This window comes from Bubalus bubalis, chromosome 2 (genome assembly GCF_019923935.1).
Source record: "Bubalus bubalis isolate 160015118507 breed Murrah chromosome 2, NDDB_SH_1, whole genome shotgun sequence".
Taxonomy (NCBI): Eukaryota; Metazoa; Chordata; class Mammalia; order Artiodactyla; family Bovidae; genus Bubalus; species Bubalus bubalis.
Genome location: NC_059158.1, coordinates 41,728,799 through 41,750,286, shown reverse-complemented (window position 1 = coordinate 41,750,286; position 21,488 = coordinate 41,728,799). Strand labels below are relative to the sequence as shown.

Here is a 21,488-nt window from a genome sequence, read left to right as displayed (position 1 = left end):
GCCTGGTGGGCTGCAGTCCATGGGGTCGCAAAGAGTCAGACACGACTGAGTGACTTCACTTTCACTTTTCACTTTCACGCATTGGAGAAAGAAATGACAACCCACTCCAGTGTTCTTGCCTGGAGAATCCTGGGGAAGGCGGAGCCTGGTGGGCTGCCGTCTGTGGGGTCGCACAGAGTTGGACACGACTGAAGTGACTTAGCAGCAGCAGCATGTCTTTTTGTGACTTGATAACACTTACTTGTCTCACTCAACATTCCATTGTCTGGATGCACCACCATTTGTTCATCCGTTAACCTCTTGAAGGATATCTTGGTTGCTTCCAGTACTGGGCAGGTATGAATACAGCTGCTATAAGTTTGTGTGCAGGTTTTTGTGTGAGCACATGTTTTTAACTCAGTTCAGTAAATGCCTAAGAGCACAACTCCTGGATTGCATGGTTAAGCCTTTGTTCAACCTCATAAGAAACTTTCAAATTGTTTTCCCAAGTGGCTGCATCATGCTGCATTCCTAGCAGCCAAGACTGAGCTCCTGTTGCTTCACATCCTTATCCGCCTTTAGTGCTGTCAATCTTTTGGATTTTAGCCAATCCAATAGTTATGTAGTCGTATCACATTGTTGTTTTAATTTGTAATTCCCTAAAGACATATTATGTAGATCATATTTTCATGTGCTTATTTCCCATCTGGCCATCTTCTTTGGCAAGGTGTCTATTCAGATTTTTTCCCATTTAAAAGATTAGATTGTTTGGGGAATTCTCTGGTGGTCCAGTGGTTAGGACTCTGTGCTTTCTTACCTGCTGAATGCCCAGGTTCAATCCCTGATCAGGAACTAAGATCTGGCAAGCCATGTAGCACAAGCCAAAAAAAAAAAACTGTTTTCTTGCTGTTAAGGGTTCTTTGTATATTTTGGATACATGTCTTCTACCAGATATATGTTTTGCAAATATTTTCTCCCAGTCTGTGCTTATCTTTTCACTCTCCCAACAGTGTCTTTTGCAGAGTGTAAGTTTTCAGTTTTAACGAAGTTCTACTTATGTATCTATGCTTTCATGACCCTGCTTTTCGTGTTATACCTAAAAACTCATCACCAAATCCAAGGTCACCTAGATTCTCTCCTGTATTATATACTCATCTGACTTGAAATGCTTGCCTTTTTCATTCTTCTTCACAACCCTCTTCTGACTGCATCCTAGAAGTTTCTGGGCTATTTTCTTTTGTCTTCATTGAATTCATTACAATACTGCTTCTGTTTTATGTTTTGTTTTTTTGGCCACGAGGCACGTGGGATCTGAGCTCCCCGACCAGGAATCAAGCCCCGACCCCTGCAACTGGAAGGTGAAGTCTTAACCACTGGGCCACCAGAGAAGTCCCTGGGCTATTTTCTAGTTTTCCGTATTGCAGCAGCCCTATTTCTGAATACTTGATTTCTCAGACACTAGTTTTCGTCCCTTTTAGGCAATCATCTCACTGAGTCAGTAAAAGCCAACTACTTTTTCAGTTTTCCAGTGTCTCTGATCTCAGAGCCGTGTTGTCTGACTTTTGGACAACCATCACTCCATTCTTTAATCCTCAAAACACTGCCAGAGGTCTAAAAGGAAAGAAAGCAAAAGATAAGGAGGCAGCATTTGCTAGTTTCCAGAACCAATCTCAGGACATAAAAGAGCAAACACGTCCCAAACTTTGTAATTCCAGTCTGTTTGATCTAAATTCATAACCAGTGCTCACTTGTTAATTAACAGCCTTCTTTATTGATTTTCTTTGCAGACTTACTAAGGAAAAATGTAAAAAAAAAATTTTCAGTTACAGAATTTAAACTGACAAAATCTCTTATATCAGAAATGAAAAACAAATTAATTTCTTCCTATTTGCCTTTTCCTTTTGTAATGGAGTAATTTGAGTTTCTAAAGGTTCTAACAATCATGTGTTCAATATTTTATTTGATTTGAAAACAATAACAGTAAGAAATGTATTTAATGGACTTATTAGCTAATTTTTATAACTGACTGCTGTTTCTGATTAAGTATGCTTTCACAAAGATAAGCTACTAAATCATTCACATAATTTCTGTCTGACATGTTTAACTTAAGCTTAGGCAAAGAGAGTGTATCAGTTACCTAGGGGTGTGGTAAGAAACTTCCACAAACCAGGTGACTTTATAAAGAGATTCATTTTCTCATGGTTCCTGGAGGCCAGAAATCTGAAATCAAGATGTTAGCAGAGCCATGCTCCCTCTGAAGAATTTAGGGAGAAGAAGACTCCTCCCCAGACTCTTTCTAGCTTCTAGTGGTTACCAGCAATCTTTGCCATTCCTTGGCTTATAGCTACATCACTCCAGCTTCTGCTTCTATCTTCATGTGACCATCTTCCCTGTGTGTGTATATGTTTCCAAATCTCCATCTTCCTTATAAGGATACCAGAGGATTTAGGGTCCACCCTATTCCAGCATGACCTCATCTCACTAATTACATCTGCAAAGATCTTCTTCCAAATAAGGTCATGCTCACAGGTTATCAGGGGTTAGGACCTCACTGTATCATTTTGGGGAACGCATTTTAACCCACAACAGAGTGCAGCCAGAGGTCTCAGGTATAAAAACCAAAAGTGACACGCTAAAGAAAGAAAAACACAGGACAAAACATGCTGCAGGAAGAGTAACTGGGGGTGGCGGTGTGGTGTGTGGTTATAGCTGTCAAGAAAGGCCGCTTCAGATGGAGACAGTGCCTGCTCTAAACCTTCACAGAGAAGCAGGGTCTAAATATGCTTGACTTCAGTCCCCGAAAGAATGAGGAAAACAAAAACCCAGATCCCCAATATTAACTAAAGAAGAAAGAAGATAGCACTAAGTTGTGTCTGACTTTTGTGATCCCGTGAACTGTAGCCTGCCAGACTCCTCTGTTCATGGGATTCTCCAGGCAAGAATACTAGAGTGGGTTGCCATTTCCTTGTCCAGGGGAACTTCCCAACCCAGGAACTGAACCCAAGTCTCCTGTATTGCATGCAGGCAGATGCTTTACCGATTGAGCTATACAGGAATCCAAGTGGCTGATTTAAGTTACAAGCAAGATAATCACTGGAGAAGGCAATGGCACCCCACTCCAGTACTCTTGCCTGGAAAATCCCACGGACGGAGGAGCCTGGTAGGCTGCAGTCCATGGGGTCGCTAAGAGTCAGACACGACTGAGCAACTTTACTTCACTTTTCATTTTCATGCATTGGAGAAGGAAATGGCAACCCACTCCAGTGTTCTTGCCTGGAGAATCCCAGGGACGGGGGAGCCTGGTGGGTTGCCGTCTATGGGGTCGCACAGAGTCGGACACAACTGAAGCGACTTAGCAGCAGCAGCAAGATAATCACAGCTGAACGTGAGCAGGATGTGATGGACTCGGTCTCATACCTGCTCAGCAGCCAGGTTACTGAAGGCAACACACTTGCTATACCTTTAATTTTTGCTTCTTTTGTTTGTTTTGCTTCATTATTGGCTAATCAGGTGTTCTGGTAAACATTTCTCATCTATATTATTAGTTGGCATTTACCTCAACCATTTGTTCAAATCTCAGAAAGCACTGGCTGTATTATCGTGCCACATAAGGCCACGTACGATTCATTATAATAATTTTGTGTGGGATTAATACTGATATTTTTCTATTGCTCCTTTTCTCCCCCAGTTTTCATAAAATATATATTTATTTGACTGCTTTGGGTCTATGGAGGGGGTACATGGGCTTGTAGTTGCAACGCATGGGCTTAGTTGTCCCATGGATGTGGGATCTTAATTCCCCAAACCAGGGATTGAACCAGCAACCCCTGCATTTAGAAGGTGGATTCTCAACCACTGGACCACCAGGGAAGTCCCTTAGGTTATTTTTTAATTGTGGTAAGATACATACTACATGGTAACTGTCCATTTCCCTATGATTTTGATTATTCTAAGTACTTCATGTAAGTGGAATCATATATCCATCTTTTGGAGACTGGCTTTTTTTCACTCACCATAACGTCCTCAAGGTTCTTCCATATTATACCATATTGTGGAATTCAAGTCTGAATAATATGTGTATACCACGTTTTTGTATCTGTTCATCTACTGATGGACACTTGGGTTGCTTCCATGTTTTGGCTATTGTGAATAATACTGCTATGCTTATATGGGTGCACAAATATCAGTTAGGGATCCTGTTTTCAATTATTTTGGGTATATACCCAGATGCGGAATTGCTGACTCATATGGTAATTTATTTTTTGAGAAATTACCATAATGTTTTCCACAGAGGCTATACCATTTTACATTGCCACCAACAGTGCAAAAGGGTTCCATTCTCTTCACATCCTCACCAACACTTGTTGCTTTCTCATTTTATGACAGTGGCCATCCTAATGGATATGCAGTGGTATCTCATACTCTCTCCATGCCTAGACCAGCAGCGTGCTGTACAGCACAGCCGAGTGGCCTACTGAGGATCTAGGTGAGTCTCCAACGGAGACAACACCTCATGAGGTTGGGGTGCTGGCCTGCAGGGTGTACTATATGTTTGAAATCATAAATCAATGTATCAGCACACATTGCTTCTTCTAATTGCAGGTATGGAAACTGTGAGGTGGAGGTGGGATAGCCTTTCAATATTAAGTGAAATGAGCTACCAAATAATTGCTCCTTATCTCTGTGACTTGGGACTCTGCTGACTTGGGACTACGGATACAAGAGCTTGTACTACTCAGTTCAGTTCAGTTGCTCAGTTGTGTCCGACTCTTTGTGACCCCATGGACTGCAGCACACCACGCTTCCCTGTCCCATCACCAATTCCCATAGCCTACTCAAACTCATGTCCATTGAGTCGGTGATGCCATCCAACCATCTCATCCTCTGTTGTCCCCTTCTCCTCCCGCCTTCAATCTTTCCCAGCATCAGGGTCTTTTCAAATGAGTCAGTTCTTCGCATCAGGTGGCCAAAGTATTGGAGTTTCAGCTTCAGAATCAGTCTTTCCAATGAATACTCAGGATTGATCTCCTTTAGGATGGACTGGTTGGATCTCCTTGCTGTCCGAGGGACTCTCAAGAGTCTTCTCCAACACCTTATAATACTATAAAGGGAAAAAACCATGTTTCCAGTGTTGGTCATTTGGGGCTTTTATGCCACAAACAACGAGGTGGAAAAGGGGTCATTGTCTTAGCTAGGGGAACTGATCCTGAAGAATCTTGACAATCAAAGTAAAAATGTTATAGCTTCAAAGTTGGGCATGAGAGAATCTTAAATCTGATCTGTCGTTCTAGAGCAGGACTTATACTACCAAATCAAGTGGAAAAAGCTAATGTTAAGACCACCACACCCACACAGGACAAAATTATCAAGGGCTAGATGCCTTGAGAAGGTAAATTTGGTATGAAACCCCAAATCACTGAGTGCCTGTGTGAGGGCAAAGCAAATGTGGCATAAATTACAGAAGGAGAAAGTCATACATGCCAGTTGCATCCTCATAAGCTGTTACAAAATAAAGACATCACCTCTAGCCATATTTCTTTCATTGCTGTGTATACATTTATACATTTTAATGAATTTTTTCCTTCCTCTTCTCTATTTCCATTATTTATATTTGGAAAGTAACTGCACGGGCGCAGGAGGGCCTAGAGGAGCTATCCCACGTTGAAGGTCAGGAAGGGCGGCGGTGAGGAGATACCCCTCGTCCAAGGTAAGGAGCAATGGGTACACTTTGCTGGAGCAGACGTGAAGAGATACCCCACGCCCAAGGTAAGAGAAACCCAAGTAAGACGGTAGGTGTTGCAAGAGGGCATCAGAGGGCAGACACACTGAAACCATACTCACAGAAAACTAGTCAATCTAATCACACTAGGACCACAGCCTTGTCTAACTCAATGAAACTAAGCCATGCCCGTGGGGCCACCCAAGACGGGTGGGTCATGGTGGAGAGATCTGACAGAATGAGGTCCACTGGAGAAGGGAATGGCAAACCACTTCAGTATTCTTGCCTTGAGAACCCCATGAACAGTATGAAAAGGCAAAATGATAGGATACTGAAAGAGAAACTCCCCAGGTCAGTAGGTGCCCAATATGCTACTGGAGATCAGTGGAGAAATAACTCCAGAAAGAATGAAGGCATGGAGCCAAAGCAAAAAGAATACCCAGCTGTGGATGTGACTGGTGATAGAAGCAAGGTCTGATGCTGTAAAGAGCAATATTGCATAGGAACCTGGAATGTCAGGTCCATGAATCAAGGCAAATCAGAAGTGGTCAAACAAGAGATGGCAAGAGTGAATGTTGACATTCTAGGAATCAGTGAACTGAAATGGACTGGAATGGGTGAATTTAACTCAGATGACCATTATATCTACTACTGCGGGCAGGAATCCCTCAGAAGAAATGGAGTAGCCATCATGGTCAACAAAAGAGTCCGAAATGCAGTACTTGGATGCAATCTCAAAAACAACAGAATGATCTCTGTTCATTTCCAAGGCAAACCATTTAATATCACAGTAATCCAAGTCTATGCCCCAGCCAGTAACACTGAAGAAGCTGAAGTTGAACGGTTCTATGAAGACCTACAAGACCTTTTAGAACTAACACCCAAAAAAGATGTCCTTTTCATTATAGGGGACTGGAATGCAAAAGTAGCAAGTCAAGAAACACCTGGAGTAACAGGCAAATTTGGCCTTGGAATACGGAATGAAGCAGGGCAAAGACTAATAGAGTTTTGCCAAGAAAATGCACTGGTCATAGCAAACACCCTCTTCCAACAAAACAAGAGAAGACTCTACACGTGGACATCACCAGATGGTCAACACCGAAATCAGATTGATTATGTTCTTTGCAGCCAAAGATGGAGAAGCTCTATACAGTCAGCAAAAACGAGACCAGGAGCTGACTGTGGCTCAGACCATGAACTCCTTATTGCCAAATTCAGACTTAAATTGAAGAAAGTAGGGAAAACCACTAGACCATTCAGGTATGACCTAAATCAAATCCCTTATGATTATACAGTGGAAGTGAGAAATAGATTTAAGGGCCTAGATGTGACCGATAGAGTGCCTGATGAACTATGGACTGAGGTTCGTGACATTGTACAGGAGACAGGGATCAAGACCATCCCCATGGAAAAGAAATGCAAAAAAGCAAAATGGCTGTCTGGGGAGGCCTTACAAATTGCTGTGAAAAGAAGAGAAGCGAAAAGCAAAGGAGAAAAGAAAGATATAAACATCTGAATGCAGAGTTCCAAAGAATAGCAAGAAGAGATAAGAAAGCCTTCTTCAGCGATCAATGCAAAGAAATAGAGGAAAACAACAGAATGGGAAAGACTAGAGATCTCTTCAAGAAAATCAGAGATACCAAAGGAACATTTCATGCAAAGATGGGCTCAATAAAGGACAGAAATGGTATGGACCTAACAGAAGCAGAAGATATGAAGAAGAGGTGGCAAAAATACACAGAAGAACTGTACAAAAAAGATCTTCACGACCCAGATAATCACAATGGTGTGATCACTGACCTAGAGCCAGACATCCTGGAATGTGAAGTCAAGTGGGCCTTAGAAAGCATCACTACGAACAAAGCTAGCGGAGGTGATGGAATTCCAGTTGAGCTCTTTCAAATCCTGAAAGATGATGCTGTGAAAGTGCTGCACTCAGTATGCCAGCAAATTTGGAAAACTCAACAGTGGCCACAGGACTGGAAAAGGTCAGTTTTCATTCCAATCCCAAAGAAAGGCAATGCCAAAGAATGCTCAAACTACCGCACAACTGCACTCATCTCACACGCTAGTAAAGTAATGCTCAAAATTCTCCAAGCCTGGCTTCAGCAATACGTGAACCGTGAACTTCCTGATGTTCAAGCTGGTTTTAGAAAAGGCAGAGGAACCAGAGATCAAATTGCCAACATCCGCTAGATCATGGAAAAAGCAAGAGAGTTCCAGAAAAACATCTATTTCTGCTTTATTGACTATGCCAAAGCCTTTGACTGTGTGGATCACAATAAACTGTGGAAAATTCTGAAAGAGATGGGAATACCAGACCACCTGATCTGCCTCTTGAGAAATGTGTATGCAGGTCAGGAAGCAACAGTTAGAACTGGACATGGCACAACAGACTGGTTCCAAATAGGAAAAGGAGTACTTCAAGGCTGTATATTGTCACCCTGCTCATTTAACTTATATGCAGAGTACATCATGAGAAACGCTGGACTGGAAGAAACACAAGCTGGAATCAAGATTGCCAGGAGAAATATCAATAACCTCAGATATGCAGATGACACCACCCTTATGGCAGAAAGTGAAGAAGAACTCAAAAGCCTCTTGAAGAAAGTGAAAGTGGAGAGTGAAAAAGTTGGCTTAAAGCTCAACGTTCAGAAAACGAAGATCATGGCATCCGGTCCCATCACTTCATGGAAAATAGATGGGGAAACAGTGGAAACAGTGTCAGATTTTATTTTTCTGGGCTCCAAAATCACTGCAGATGGTGACTGCAGCCATGAAATTAAAAGACGCTTACTCCTTGGAAGGAAAGTTATGACCAACCTAGATAGCATATTCAAAAGCAGAGACATTACTTTGCCAACAAAGGTTCGTCTAGTCAAGGCTATGGTTTTTCCTGTGGTCATGTATGGATGTGAGAGTTGGACTGTGAAGAAGGCTGAGTGCCGAAGAATTGATGCTTTTGAACTGTGGTGTTGGAGAAGACTCTTGAGAGTCCCTTGGACTGCAAGGAGATCCAACCAGTCCATTGTGAAGGAGATCAGCCCTGGGATTTCTTTGGAAGGAATGATGCTAAAGCTGAAACTCCAGTACTTTGGCCACCTCATGCGAAGAGTTGACTCATTGGAAAAGACTCTGCTGCTGGGAGGGATTGGGGGCAGGAGGAGAAGGGGACGACAGAGGATGAGATGGCTGGATGGTATCACTGACTCGATGGACTTGAGTCTCAGTGAACTCCGGGAGTTGGTGATGGACAGGGAGGCCTGGCGTGCTGTGAATCATGGGGTCGCAAAGAGTCAGACACGACTGAGCAACTGATCTAATCTGATCTGATACAATTTTTAAAAACCAGGTTTATTGAGGTATAATTTACTATACTGAAATTTATCCTTTTAAGATATGCAGTTCAATGAATTTTGACAGGAGTATAGTCATATAACCACCACCACAATTAAGACATAAAATATTCCTTTTACCTCCAAAATTCCCTCATGCCCCTTAGAAGTCAATTTGCTCCCCTAACTCCCAGTCTTTGGCAAACACTGATCTGAATTTTGACCCTATGGCTTTTGCCTTTTACAGAATGTCATTAATACGGACTTGGACGCTACATACCTCTTTGTGTCTGGCATCTTTCACTTGACATAGTCTCTTGAAATGTATGAAATGCTTAAAGAAATAAAAATGCCATCAAACTATGAGTGAAAAACAAGACCCAAATTGGAACACAGAGAGATAAGAAGCTGAAAAGCCCTGAAAGAGGGCTTAAAAGGATATGGGGGATAGGACAAGATGGTCTAATGTAATTTAATAAGTCACAGAAGAAGAGACTGGAGAGAAGCAATGTTTGGAAAAGCAATTAATGAGAGTTTTTCAGACTTGAATCCTCTGATACAGAATGTAGAATGTATACCAAGCAAGATAAATAAAAAAGAACCACATCTAAGGACAATACAGTAAAATTCAGAACATCAAAGACAAGGAGTAGGCTTCAAAAGCAACTCAAGAGAATAGGCAGATGACTTACAAAGCAACAACAAAACGAGTAACAGCAGACTTTTCAGCAGCAACAGTGGATTTAGACTATTGGTGCAGAGCCCAAAGTGCCAAGAGAAAAACAGCTCTCAGCCTGACCTGATAACCAGAAAATTATCTTTCAAGAAAAACCATGAACTAAAGATATTTTCAGATAAACAAATACCAACTAGCCTTCTCTGAAGGAATTTCTAAAGTATATAATTACAGCAGAGGGAAAAAGATCCCAGTGAGAAGACACAAGAAAGAGTGGAAGGCATTGAAAAAAAAAAAAAGCTGTAGGCAAATCTGAGCAAACGTTTTGCACAGTGATAATGAAAATATCTAGTATGTAGGGTTAATAAAAGGTCAAGGCTTGTGGTAAAGAGGGGTTGGTGAGAGCAATTTCTCTCTTCTTTAAGATATCTTTCAAAAACTGTAAGATATATGGAGAACTAAAAACCTGTTAACTCCATTTTCAGGAAAGCTGAGTGACAGATATCTGTACAAGTCAAAAATGCCTAAGTGCTGCCAGAGGCATCACAGAAGCCGCACGGGGATCAAGTAGATACCATGGGGATTAAGTGAACAGAAAGAGGCCAGAGGTGACAGATGTCAGAAAATATTAGTAAAACTACATTTCCTGTGGGTAACGGGCTTATCCTGAAGTGAGCAACCTACATCCTTTACACACCACAAAAGATGAGAACGCTGGACACCACCAGGCAGAAGGCAGCTAGTCAGAAGCTTGTGTGGACAGAAGTACAGAGAAGATAGAGGGAGAAAAGAGGAATGACCTAGGGGTGGCAGATCTCAGAAAATGCCCACATAATACACTCACAGAACAAATCTCTTACAAACTGCTGGGCCAGAAAAATCCAACTCATTTATTGAATAAAGAGCCATAAAAAAAGGATCTGGCACAGTATTATTACAAAGATACTATAAGAAGAAAGGTGGAAAGAAAGAGCAAAAATTAAAAGAGGAAGAACCAGACAAGAAACAGATTTTAAAAATCTAACCGAAAGTTAACTATAAACAACAACAACAACAACAAAAATTACTTCAATTAAGAAAGTCTTCATAGCAGAATGCAAGAAATCAAAGAAGAGATGGCACAAAAACAGGAGAAGGAATATTAAAAATAAAAAGGAAAAGCTGAAATTAATAAGTTAGAAAACAAAAAGAACCAAGACAGAAAAGGTGAGTGTGTGGGAAAACATCCTAACTTAATGAAGAAAAGATGCAAGAAAGCACAAATACACAAAAATAAGAAATAACCATGGAAACAAAAAAAAGTTTAGAGAATCACTTAAAAATTACTTTGTTGGGAATTCCCTGGTAGTCCAGTGGTTAGGACTCCATGCTTTCACTGCCGAGGGCCCTGGTCAGGGAACTAAGATCCCACAGTTCAGTTCAGTTCAGTCACTCAGTCGTGTCCGACTCTTTGTGACCCATGGGACTGCAGCATGCCAGGCCTCCCTGTCTATCACCAACTCCTGGAGTTTACTCAAACTCATTTCCATTGAGTCGGTGATGCCATCCAACCATTTCATCCTCTGTCGTCCCCTTCTCCTCCTGCCTTCAATCTTTCCCAGCATCAAAGTCTTTTCCAGTGAGTCAGTTCTTCGCATCAGGTGGCCAAAATATTGGAGTTTCAGCTCCAGCATCAGTCCTTCCAATGAATATTCAGGACTGATTTCCTTTAGGATGGACTGGTTGGATCTCCTTGCAGTCCAAGGGACTCTCAAGTCTTCTCCAACACCACAGTTCAAAAGCATCAACTCTTCAGTGCTCAGCTTTCTTTATAGTCCAACTCTCACATCCATACATGACTACTGGAAAAACCATAGCTTTGACTAGATGGACCTTTGTTGGCAAAGTAATGTCTCTGCTTTTTAATATGCTGTCTAGGTTGGTCATAACTTTTCTTCCAAGGAGCAAGCGTCTTTTAATTTCATGACAGCTGTCAACATCTGAGTGATTAGTGAAAGTGGCTCAGTTATGTCCATATCTTTGCGATCCCATGGACTATACAGTCCATGGAATTCTCCAGGCCTCAATACTGGAGTGGGTAGCCTTTCCTTTCTCCAGGGGATCTTCCCATCCCAGGATCTAACCCAGGTCTCCCACATTGCAGGCAGATTCTTTACCAGCTGAGCCACAAGGGACAAGCTGCTTGGCCAAAAAAAAATTTTTTTTTTTGTTTAACCCTATGTAAGCAATTTTGAAAACCTATATGAAATATATCACTTGTGAGGAGTTATATAATTTATCAAAATAAATAAAATAAGAAGAAAATAAAAATATGATCATTTTTAAAGAACACTTCTATCAAAAAAAAAAAAAAAATCAGTCCCAGATTTCACAAGGAAGTGCTACCAAGCCTTTAAGAAGTCTAATGCTTAATTCGAAAATGCATTTTGAAGCTATTTCAAGGGACTGAAAATGAAGAAAACTTTCAAGTTATTTCTATAAAGTAGGTATAACATTAATATCCAAATCTGACGAGGAAGGAAATTACAGACCACTCTTACTTCTTAGTATTTATGCAAAAATACTGAGTGTTAGTTGTCAACTGCTATGAGATAAATTGCCACAAATACAGCAGCTTAAAACAATGTACAGTTATTATCTCACAGTTTCCATTGCTTAGGAGCCTGAACACAGCTTAGCTGGGTCTTCAGGGTCTCACAAGGTAACAATCAAGGTGCCAGTCAGGCTGCACTCTCATCTGGGGATCACATCCTTTTTCAAGCTCCCATGGTTGTTGGCAGAATTCATTTCTTTGTGGCTGTAAACTCAAAACAGTTGACATCTTCAAAGGCAGCAGGAAAGCTCTGACTTCAGAGAAAGCCCTAAACTCTCTTTTAAAGCCTTTACCTGATCAGGTAAGGTTTATCCAAAGTAATCTCCCTTTCATCAAGTCAAAAGTCAACAGATTAGGGACTTAATTACATCAACAAAATCCCTTAGTCTTTGCCATATAACATAACATAGTCATGGGAGTGATACATTCTATTATATTTCATATATAATATATGAAATATATGTCTACCTTCAAGAGAAAGGGATCATACAGATACTGCCTAAGTACACTAAGTAACATATAGCAAAAACAAAAACTAGGAATCCATTAAAGACAACACGTTACAATCGAGTAAGATTATTTTAAAAATACAAAGATAGTTCCATATAAGGATATAATTTTCACAGATACTAAGAAAGCTTTGATAATGTTCAACAAACCATCCTTGATTTTAAAATCCTCTAAAAAATAGGGATAGATTCTTCTTTATATCCCCAAAACAAACATAATGCTTAATGAGGAAACAGCAGGAGCATTTTCATTGAAATTAGGAAAAGTCTGTCTACTACCAAGACTGTTACTAATATTATACTAGAGATACTGCCAACACAATGGGCGAAGACTGAAAAGAGTTCAGAAGTACAGAAATTGGAAAGGAGGGGGTCTATTACTCTTTGCACATGATGTGACTATACACATGGAAAATGCAAGATAATCAACTGAAAACTACTACAAATAATAATAAAATCCAGTAAAGTAGAACATAAGTAATTTTCACATATGCAAATAATAATCAGAAAATACACTGAAAGGAAAGGCCTCATTCACTACAGCAACAAAAAGATAAAATACTCAGGAATAACACTAACAGAAATGGGTTAGACCTAGCAAGCATGGGGGTGGGTGGGGTGGCTGGGGAGTGACGCACATAAGCACACAAGCCTTCAGAAAATAGACCTTATTACTGAATAAGTTCAGTTCAGTCGCTGAGTTGTGTCTGACTCTTTGAGACCCCATGGACTGCAACACACAAGGCCTCCCCATCCATCACCAACTCCCAGAGCTTGCTCAAACTCGTGTCCATCGAGTCAGTGATGCCATCCAGTCACCTCATCCTCTGTCGTCCCCTTCTCCCACCTTCAATCTTTCCCAGCATCAGGGGCTTTTCCAATGAGTCAGTTCTTCACATCAGGTGACCAAAGTACTGGAGCTTCAGCTTCAGCCTCAGTCCTTCCAATGAATATTCAGAACTGATTTCCTTGAGGATGGACTGGTTTGACGTCCTTGCAGTCCAAGGGACTCTCAAGGGTCTTTTCCAACACCACTGTTCAAAAGCATCAATTCTTCAGCGCTCAGCTGTCCAACTTTCAAATCCATACATACATGACTACTAGAAAAGCCACAGCTTTGACTATATGGACCTTGCTGGTAAAGTAATGTCTCTACTTTTTAATATGGTGTCTAGGTCTGTCATAGCTTTTCTGCCAAGGGGCAAGTGTCTTTTAATTTCATGGCTGCAATCACCATCTGCAGTGATTTTTGGAGTCCAAGAAAACAAAGTCTGTCACTGTTTCCATTGTTTCCCCAGCTATTTGCCATGAAGTGATGGGACTGGATGCCATGATCTTAGTTTTTTGAATACTGAGTTTAAAAGACAATATCAAAAAGTTTTTGATTTTCCCTTTAAAAATATCAAATGATTTATTTAAAAATTTTTATTTTTAATTGAAGGATAATTGCTCTACAATATTGTGTTGGTTTCTGCCATACGTCAACACGAATCAGCCACAGGTATATGCATGCCCCCTACCTCCTGAACCTCCCTCCTACCTTCTACCTCATCCCATCCCTCTAGGTTGTTACAGAGCCCCTGCTCAAGTTCCCTGAGTCATACAACAAATTCCCATTGACTATGTATTTTACGTATGGCGGTGTATATGTCTCCGTGTTACTTTCTCCATTTGTCCCACCTTCTCCTTCCTCCCCAGCCCCCATGACTGTAAGTCTGTTCTTTACGTCTATGTCTCCACTGCTGGCCTGCAAACAGCTTCATCAGTACTGTCTTTCTAGAGTCCATATATATGTGTTAGTATATGGTATTTGTTTTTCTCTGACTTTACTTCACTCTGTATAATAGGCTCTACATTCATCCACCTCATTAGAACTGACTCAAACGTATTCCTCTTTATGGCTGGGTAATATTCCATTTTATATATGTACTACAGCTTCTTTATCCATCTGTCAATGGACATCAGGTTGCTTCCATGTCCTAGCTACTGGAAATAGTGCTGCAGTGAACCGTGGGGTATGTGTATCTTTTTCAATTCTGGTTTCTTCAGGATATATGCCTAATAGTGGGATTTCTGGGTCATATGGTAGTTTTACTCCTAGTTTTTAAAGGAATTTCAATACTATCTTCCATAGAGGCTATATCAATTTACATTCCCAACAACAATGCAAGAGGGTTCCCTTTTCTCCACACCCTCTCTTCTTTTTATGACCAATTTCATCCCCAAAGTTAATGGAAAAACAAATAAGAGTAGCCAGCAAAAGGTCATCTATATGATCATCTAAAACACAGAAAATACTTAAGGGTAAGTTAATAAAAATGCGTAAAACCTTTGCACTGAAATCTACAAAACATTTCTGAGTTAAAGACACACATTCATGGAAAAAATAGTCTATTAATGGATTGTAAGACTCATACATATTGTTTAAGCTATTCCCCCTAAATTGATATAGAGACTCAATGAAATCCCAATCAAAATCTCCATAACTTTATTATGGAAATTGACAAGCTGATTCTAAAATTTATGTGGAACTGCAAAGGATATAAATACTCAAAATAACCTTAGAAAAGGAAAGTAAATTTGGAGATATTATTCTACATGCCTTCAAAGCTTATAATAAAGCAAAGAAAATCAAGACAGTGTAACACTGGCAAAAGCACAAATAGATCAATGTAATAGAGTCAAGGAATAGATCCACACATTATATGGTCAAATTATTTTTGACAAACTCATTAAATAGAGAAAGAAAAATCTTTTTTTCAAAATGGTCCTAGAGGGACTTCTCTGGTGGTCCAGTGGTTAAGAAACCACCTTGCAATGCAGGGTACACAGGTTAGATCCCTGGTCAGGGAACTAAGATCCCACATGGCAAGGGGCAACGAAGCCCGCACACTGCAGTGAAGATCCCACGTGCTGCAACTAAGACCTGATGCAGCCAAACAAAAAATTAAAATTTTTAAATGGCACCAGAAGTATAATTTATACACAGTGAATGCACAGATTTAAAGTGCACAGTTCCGCCATTTTTAACAAATGTATATACAAACTAATACATTCATACTCTAGTCAATTTCCAGGTTGATGGCTTTAAACATATGAAAGAATGCTCAAGCTCCTTCATAATAATAGAAATTCAAGTTAAAACTATATCCAAATATTATTTTTTCACCTATCAGAGCGGCAAAAATCTAAAAGCTGGCTAAAATGAAGCTGTGGGAAAACAGGCCCTCTCACACATGGTTTATATGAGCGTCAACTGGCAGAGTCCTTATGGAAAGCTATCCCATTTCCAAATGCATATAGCCTTTGACGCAGGAATTTTACTTTGGGTGGTTTATCCCACAGATATACTTCCATGTGTACAAAACGGTATGTGCATAAAGCTATTCTTGGCAGAACTGCGTGCAATAAGCCGGAAACAACCCAAATTTCACCCGTATGGTCAGTTTGCTGTTTAGTTGCTAAGTCATATCCGACCCTTTGCAACCCCATGGACTGTAGCGCACCAAACTCCTTTGTCCATGGGATTTCCCAGGGAAGAACACCAGACTGGGTTGCCATTTCCTTCTCCAGGGGATCTTCCCAACCCAGGAATCAAACCCACGTCTCCTGCACTGGCAGTCGGATTCTTTACCGCTGAACCACCAGGGAAGTTCACCATGAATTTGTTACTCAGCCACAACGATTAAATTCAAAAGAACAGGTCTAAAATACTAGAAAATTATAGTATGTAATCAAAAGGCCAGGAAGTTGGAGTAAAAGAGTTCTAAGTTTTTTATACTATTCAGGAAGACTTATCTATGCACCACTCATTGCTTACCTGTACCTTCTACCTGATTTCATGGATAACTCTGTGCCACTGGCTTAGTCCTGTAACACAAAGAAAATGCTCTTCTTAAAAAAAAAAAATTGAGATATAATTGACATATAAATTAGTTTCAGGTGCACAATTGGTTCGTTATCTGTATATACTGCAAAATGATCACCAAATAAGTCCAGTTAACATTCATTACCATACACAATTTTTTTTCTTGTGGTGAGAACTTTAAAAAAAGTATTTATTTGGTTGAGAAGAACTGTACAAAAAAGATCTTCACGACCCAGATAATCACGATGGTGTGATCACGGACCTAGAGCCAGACATCCTGGAATGTGAAGTCAAGTGGGCCTTAGAAAGCATCACTACGAACAAAGCTAGTGAAGGTGATGGAATCCCAGTTGAGCTATTCCAAATCCTGAAAGATGATGCTGTGAAAGTGCTGCACTCAATATGCCAGCAAATTTGGAAAACTCAGCAGTGGCCACAGGACTGGAAAAGGTCAGTTTTCATTCCAATCCCAAAGAAAGGCAATGCCAAAGAATGCTCAAACTACCACATAATTGCACTCATCTCACACGCTAGAAAAGTAATGCTCAAAATTCTCCAAGCCAGGCTTCAGCAATATGTGAACCGTGAACTTCCTGATGTTCAAGCTGGTTTTAGAAAAGGAAGAGGAACCAGAGATCAAATTGCCAACATCCGCTGGATCATGGAAAAAGCAAGAGAGTTCCAGAAAAACATCTATTTCTGCTTTATTGACTATACCAAAGCCTTTGACTGTGTGGATCACAATAAACTGTGGAAAATCCTGAAAGAGATGGGAATACCAGACCACCTGATCTGCCTCTTGAGAAATGTGTATGCAGGTCAGGAAGCAACAGTTAGAACTGGACATGGAACAATAGACTGGTTCCAAATAGGAAACGGAGTTCGTCAAGGCTGTATATTGTCACCCTGTTTGTTTAACTTATATGCAGAGTACATCATAAGAAACGCTGGACTGGAAGAAACACAAGCTGGAATCAAGATTGCCGGGAGAAATATCAATAACCTCAGATATGCAGATGACACCACCCTTATGGCAGAAAGTGAAGAGGAACTCAAAAGCCTCTTGATGAAGGTGAAAGTGGAGAGTGAAAAAGTTGGCTTAAAGCTCAACATTCAGAAAACGAAGATCATGGCATCCGGTCCCATCACTTCATGGGAAATAGATGGGGAAACAGTGAAAACAGTGTCAGACTTTATTTTTTTGGGCTCCAAAATCACTGCAGATGGTGACTGCAGCCGTGAAATTAAAAGACGCTTAGTCCTTGGAAGGAAAGTTATGACCAACCTAGATAGCATATTGAAAAGCAGAGACATTACTTTGCCAACAAAGGTTCGTCTACTCAAGGCTATGGTTTTTCCTGTGGTCTTGTATGGATGTGAGAGTTGGACTGTGAAGAAGGCTGAGCACTGAGGAATTGATGCTTTTGAGCTGTGGTGTTGGAGAAGACTCTTGAGAGTCCCTTGGACTGCAAGGAGATCCAACCAGTCCATTGTGAAGGAGATCAGCCCTGAGATTTCTTTGCAAGGAATGATGCTAAAGCTGAAACTCCAGTACTTCGGCCACCTCATGCGAAGAGTTGACTCATTGGAAAAGACTCTGATGCTGGGAGGGATGGGGGCAGGAGGAGAAAGGGACGACAGAGGATAAGATGGCTGGATGGCATCACTGACTTGATGGACGTGAGTCTGAGTGAACTCCGGGAGTTGGTGATGGACAGGGAGGCCTGGCGTGCTGCGATTCATGGGGTCGCAAAGAGCCGGACACGACTGAGCAACTAAACATGAACTGAAATGGGTCTTAGTTGCAGCATGCAAGATCTTTAGTTGCAGCATTCGACTCTTAGGACTCCTAGTCACGGCATACGGGAGGGATCCAGTTCCCTGAGCAGAAATTGAACCTGGGGCCCCTGCATTGGGAATGTGGAGTCTTAGGCACAGGACCACCAAGGAAGTCCCATGGTGAGAACTTTTAGGTTCTCTTTAGCATACAATACAGTATTATTAACTATAGTCCACATGCTAGACATTATAGTCCCAGGACTTATTTGTAACTGGAAGTTTGTACCTTTTGACTCCCTTAATTCATTTTGCCTACCCTAAACCCCATCTCTGGCAACCATCAATCTACTCTCTGTCTCTATGAGTTTGTTTGAGATTACAAATATAATTGATATCATATAACACTTGTCTTGGAGAAGGCAATGGCAACCCACTCCAGTACTCTTGCCTGGGAAATCCCATGGACAGAGAAGCCTGGGATTCAGGGCTACAGTCCATGGGGTCGCGAAGAGTGGGACGTGACTGAGCAACTTCACTTTCACTTTTCACTTTCATGCACTGGGGAAGGACATGGCAACACACTCCAGTATTCTTGCCTGGAGAATCCCAGGGACGGGAGCCTGGTGGGCTGCCGTCTATGGGGTCGCACAGAGTCAGACACGACTGACGTAACTTAGCAGCAGCAACACTTGTCTTTCTGTCTGGCTTACTTCACTTAGTATAATGCCTTCAAAGTTCATCCATGTAGTCACAAATGGCAGGATTTCCTTCTTTTTTTATAGCTGAATAATATTCATATTTATACAGCTGACTTATACAACACATCTTTATCCATTCATCCATCAGCAGACACTTAGATGTTTCCATCTCTTGGTTACTGCAAATAATTCTGCAATGAACATAGGGATGCAAACATCTTTTCAAGTGTTTTCATTTCCTTTGGATAAATACCGAGAGGTGGAACTGCTGGATCATTTGGTAGTTCTAGTTTTGATTTTTTTGACAAACTTTCATGCTGTTTTCCATAGTGGCTGTACCAGTTTACATTCCCACTGCCAGGAAGATTCCCTTTTCTCCATATCCCCACCAATACCTGTTACTTCTTGATTTTTTTAATAATAACCATTCTAAAATGTGTGATGTGATATCTCATTGTGCTTTTGATTTGCAGTCCCCTGACAGTGATGTTGAGTAGCTTCTCATGTACCTGTTGGCTATTTGTTATGTCTTCTTTGGGAAAATGTTCATTCAGATCCTCTGCCCATTTAAAAACTGGATTGTTTTGTCCTTTGCTATTGAGTTCTTTATATATTTTGGATATTAATCCCTTGTCAGATCTATGCTTTGCAAATATTTTCTCCCATTAGATGGTCTGCCTTTTCATTTTGTTGATGGTTTCCTTTGTTGTGCAGGAGTTTTTTTTAGTTTGACATATATATCAAACTTACTTTTACTTTTGGTGTCAAATCCAAAAAATCATTGCCAAGACTGATGTCAAAGAACTTACTGCCTATGTTTTCTTCTAGGAGTCTCAAGTCTTTAATCCATTCTGAGTTAATTTTTGTGTATGGTGTAAGATTGTGGTCTAGCTTCATTCTCTTGCACGTGGATGTCCAGTTTTCCCCAAATCAGAAGCAACTCAGATGTCCTTCAATGGGTAAATGGTTAAACAAACTGTGGTACACTCATATCATGAAATATTGGTAGTTAAGAATTGATGCTTTTGAATTGTGGTGCTGGAAAAGACTCTTGAGAGTCCCTTGGACTGCAGGGAGAGCAAACTAGTCAATCCTAAAGGAAATCAACCCTGAATATTCATTGGAAGGACTGATGCTGAAGCTTCAATACTTTGGCCACCTGATGGGGAGAGCCAACTCATTGGAAAAGACCCTGATGCTGGGAAAGGCTGAAGGCAAAAGAAGGGAGAGGCAGAGGATGAGATGGTTGGATAGTATCACCAATTCAGTGGAGACGAATTCGGGTAAGCTCTGAGAGTCTGGAGGATAGGGAAGCCTGGCATGCTGCAGTCCATGGGGTTGCAAAGAGTCGAACGTGACTTAGCGACTGAACAGCAATATGAAGACTAGTAGCCTAGCAGTCACTAAAGGCCAAATCAGGCTTGGAGCTTCTCAAAGGCTCCATCCCCAAATAACTGTCATCATTTGACCTGCCTGGCAGTTCCCTGTAAACCACCACTGGTAGGGCTTGTGTTTATTTCAACTGACTCAGAGCTCATTCACTGTGAATACCCTTTTGCCTGGAGCATTTATTGAAAATAACTAGTGGCAACTGTGTAACATCATAGGTGCTTTAGGTGATAGCAACTGGGGAGGGGAAATAAGAAGCTGACCAAAACTTTCAAAGGAGAAACGTTGGAGTAAGATATCTATAGGAATATTTGAAAAGTTTCAACATATTCTTGGATATCTAGAAGGCCACTTGTATGCGCAGGGCTGTGTGCACGCCTAGGAAAGGCCTGAGATGACCCTAATCTCACTCACTGCTGAGACCTTGAGGCTCTGCACAAGCAGGAAGTCAAGACTAAGGCACAGCTGTCAACAGTGGGCTGGATTCTTGAAGCTATACCATAATACCACACACACATCCTATACCCTAACATCACACCCAAACACACACACACCCCTATACCCTAACATCACACCCAAACACACCCCTATACCCTAACATCACACACACACACACACCCTATACCCTAACATCACACCCAAACACACACACACCCTATACCCTAACATCACACCCAAACACACCCCTATACCCTAACATCACACACACACACACCCTATACCCTAACATCACACCCAAACACACACACACCCTATACCCTAACATCACACCCAAACACACCCCTATACCCTAACATCACACACACACACACACCCTATACCCTAACATCACACCCAAACACACACACACCCTATACCCTAACATCACACCCAAACACACCCCTATACCCTAACATCACACACACACACACACCCTATACCCTAACATCACACCCAAACACAC

At 41.1% G+C, this 21,488-nt stretch overlaps 1 long non-coding RNA gene across 1 annotated transcript in view; it reads right to left on the bottom strand.

Annotated features, from left to right (window-relative positions):
- LOC123330157 overlaps positions 1 to 21,488 on the bottom strand; it is a 50,533-nt gene that overhangs the window by 9,159 nt on the left and 19,886 nt on the right. The window contains exon 2 of the long non-coding RNA XR_006545856.2: positions 16,632 to 16,681. This is a non-coding gene — a long non-coding RNA (uncharacterized LOC123330157). The remainder of the gene's footprint in view (positions 1 to 16,631; positions 16,682 to 21,488) is intronic.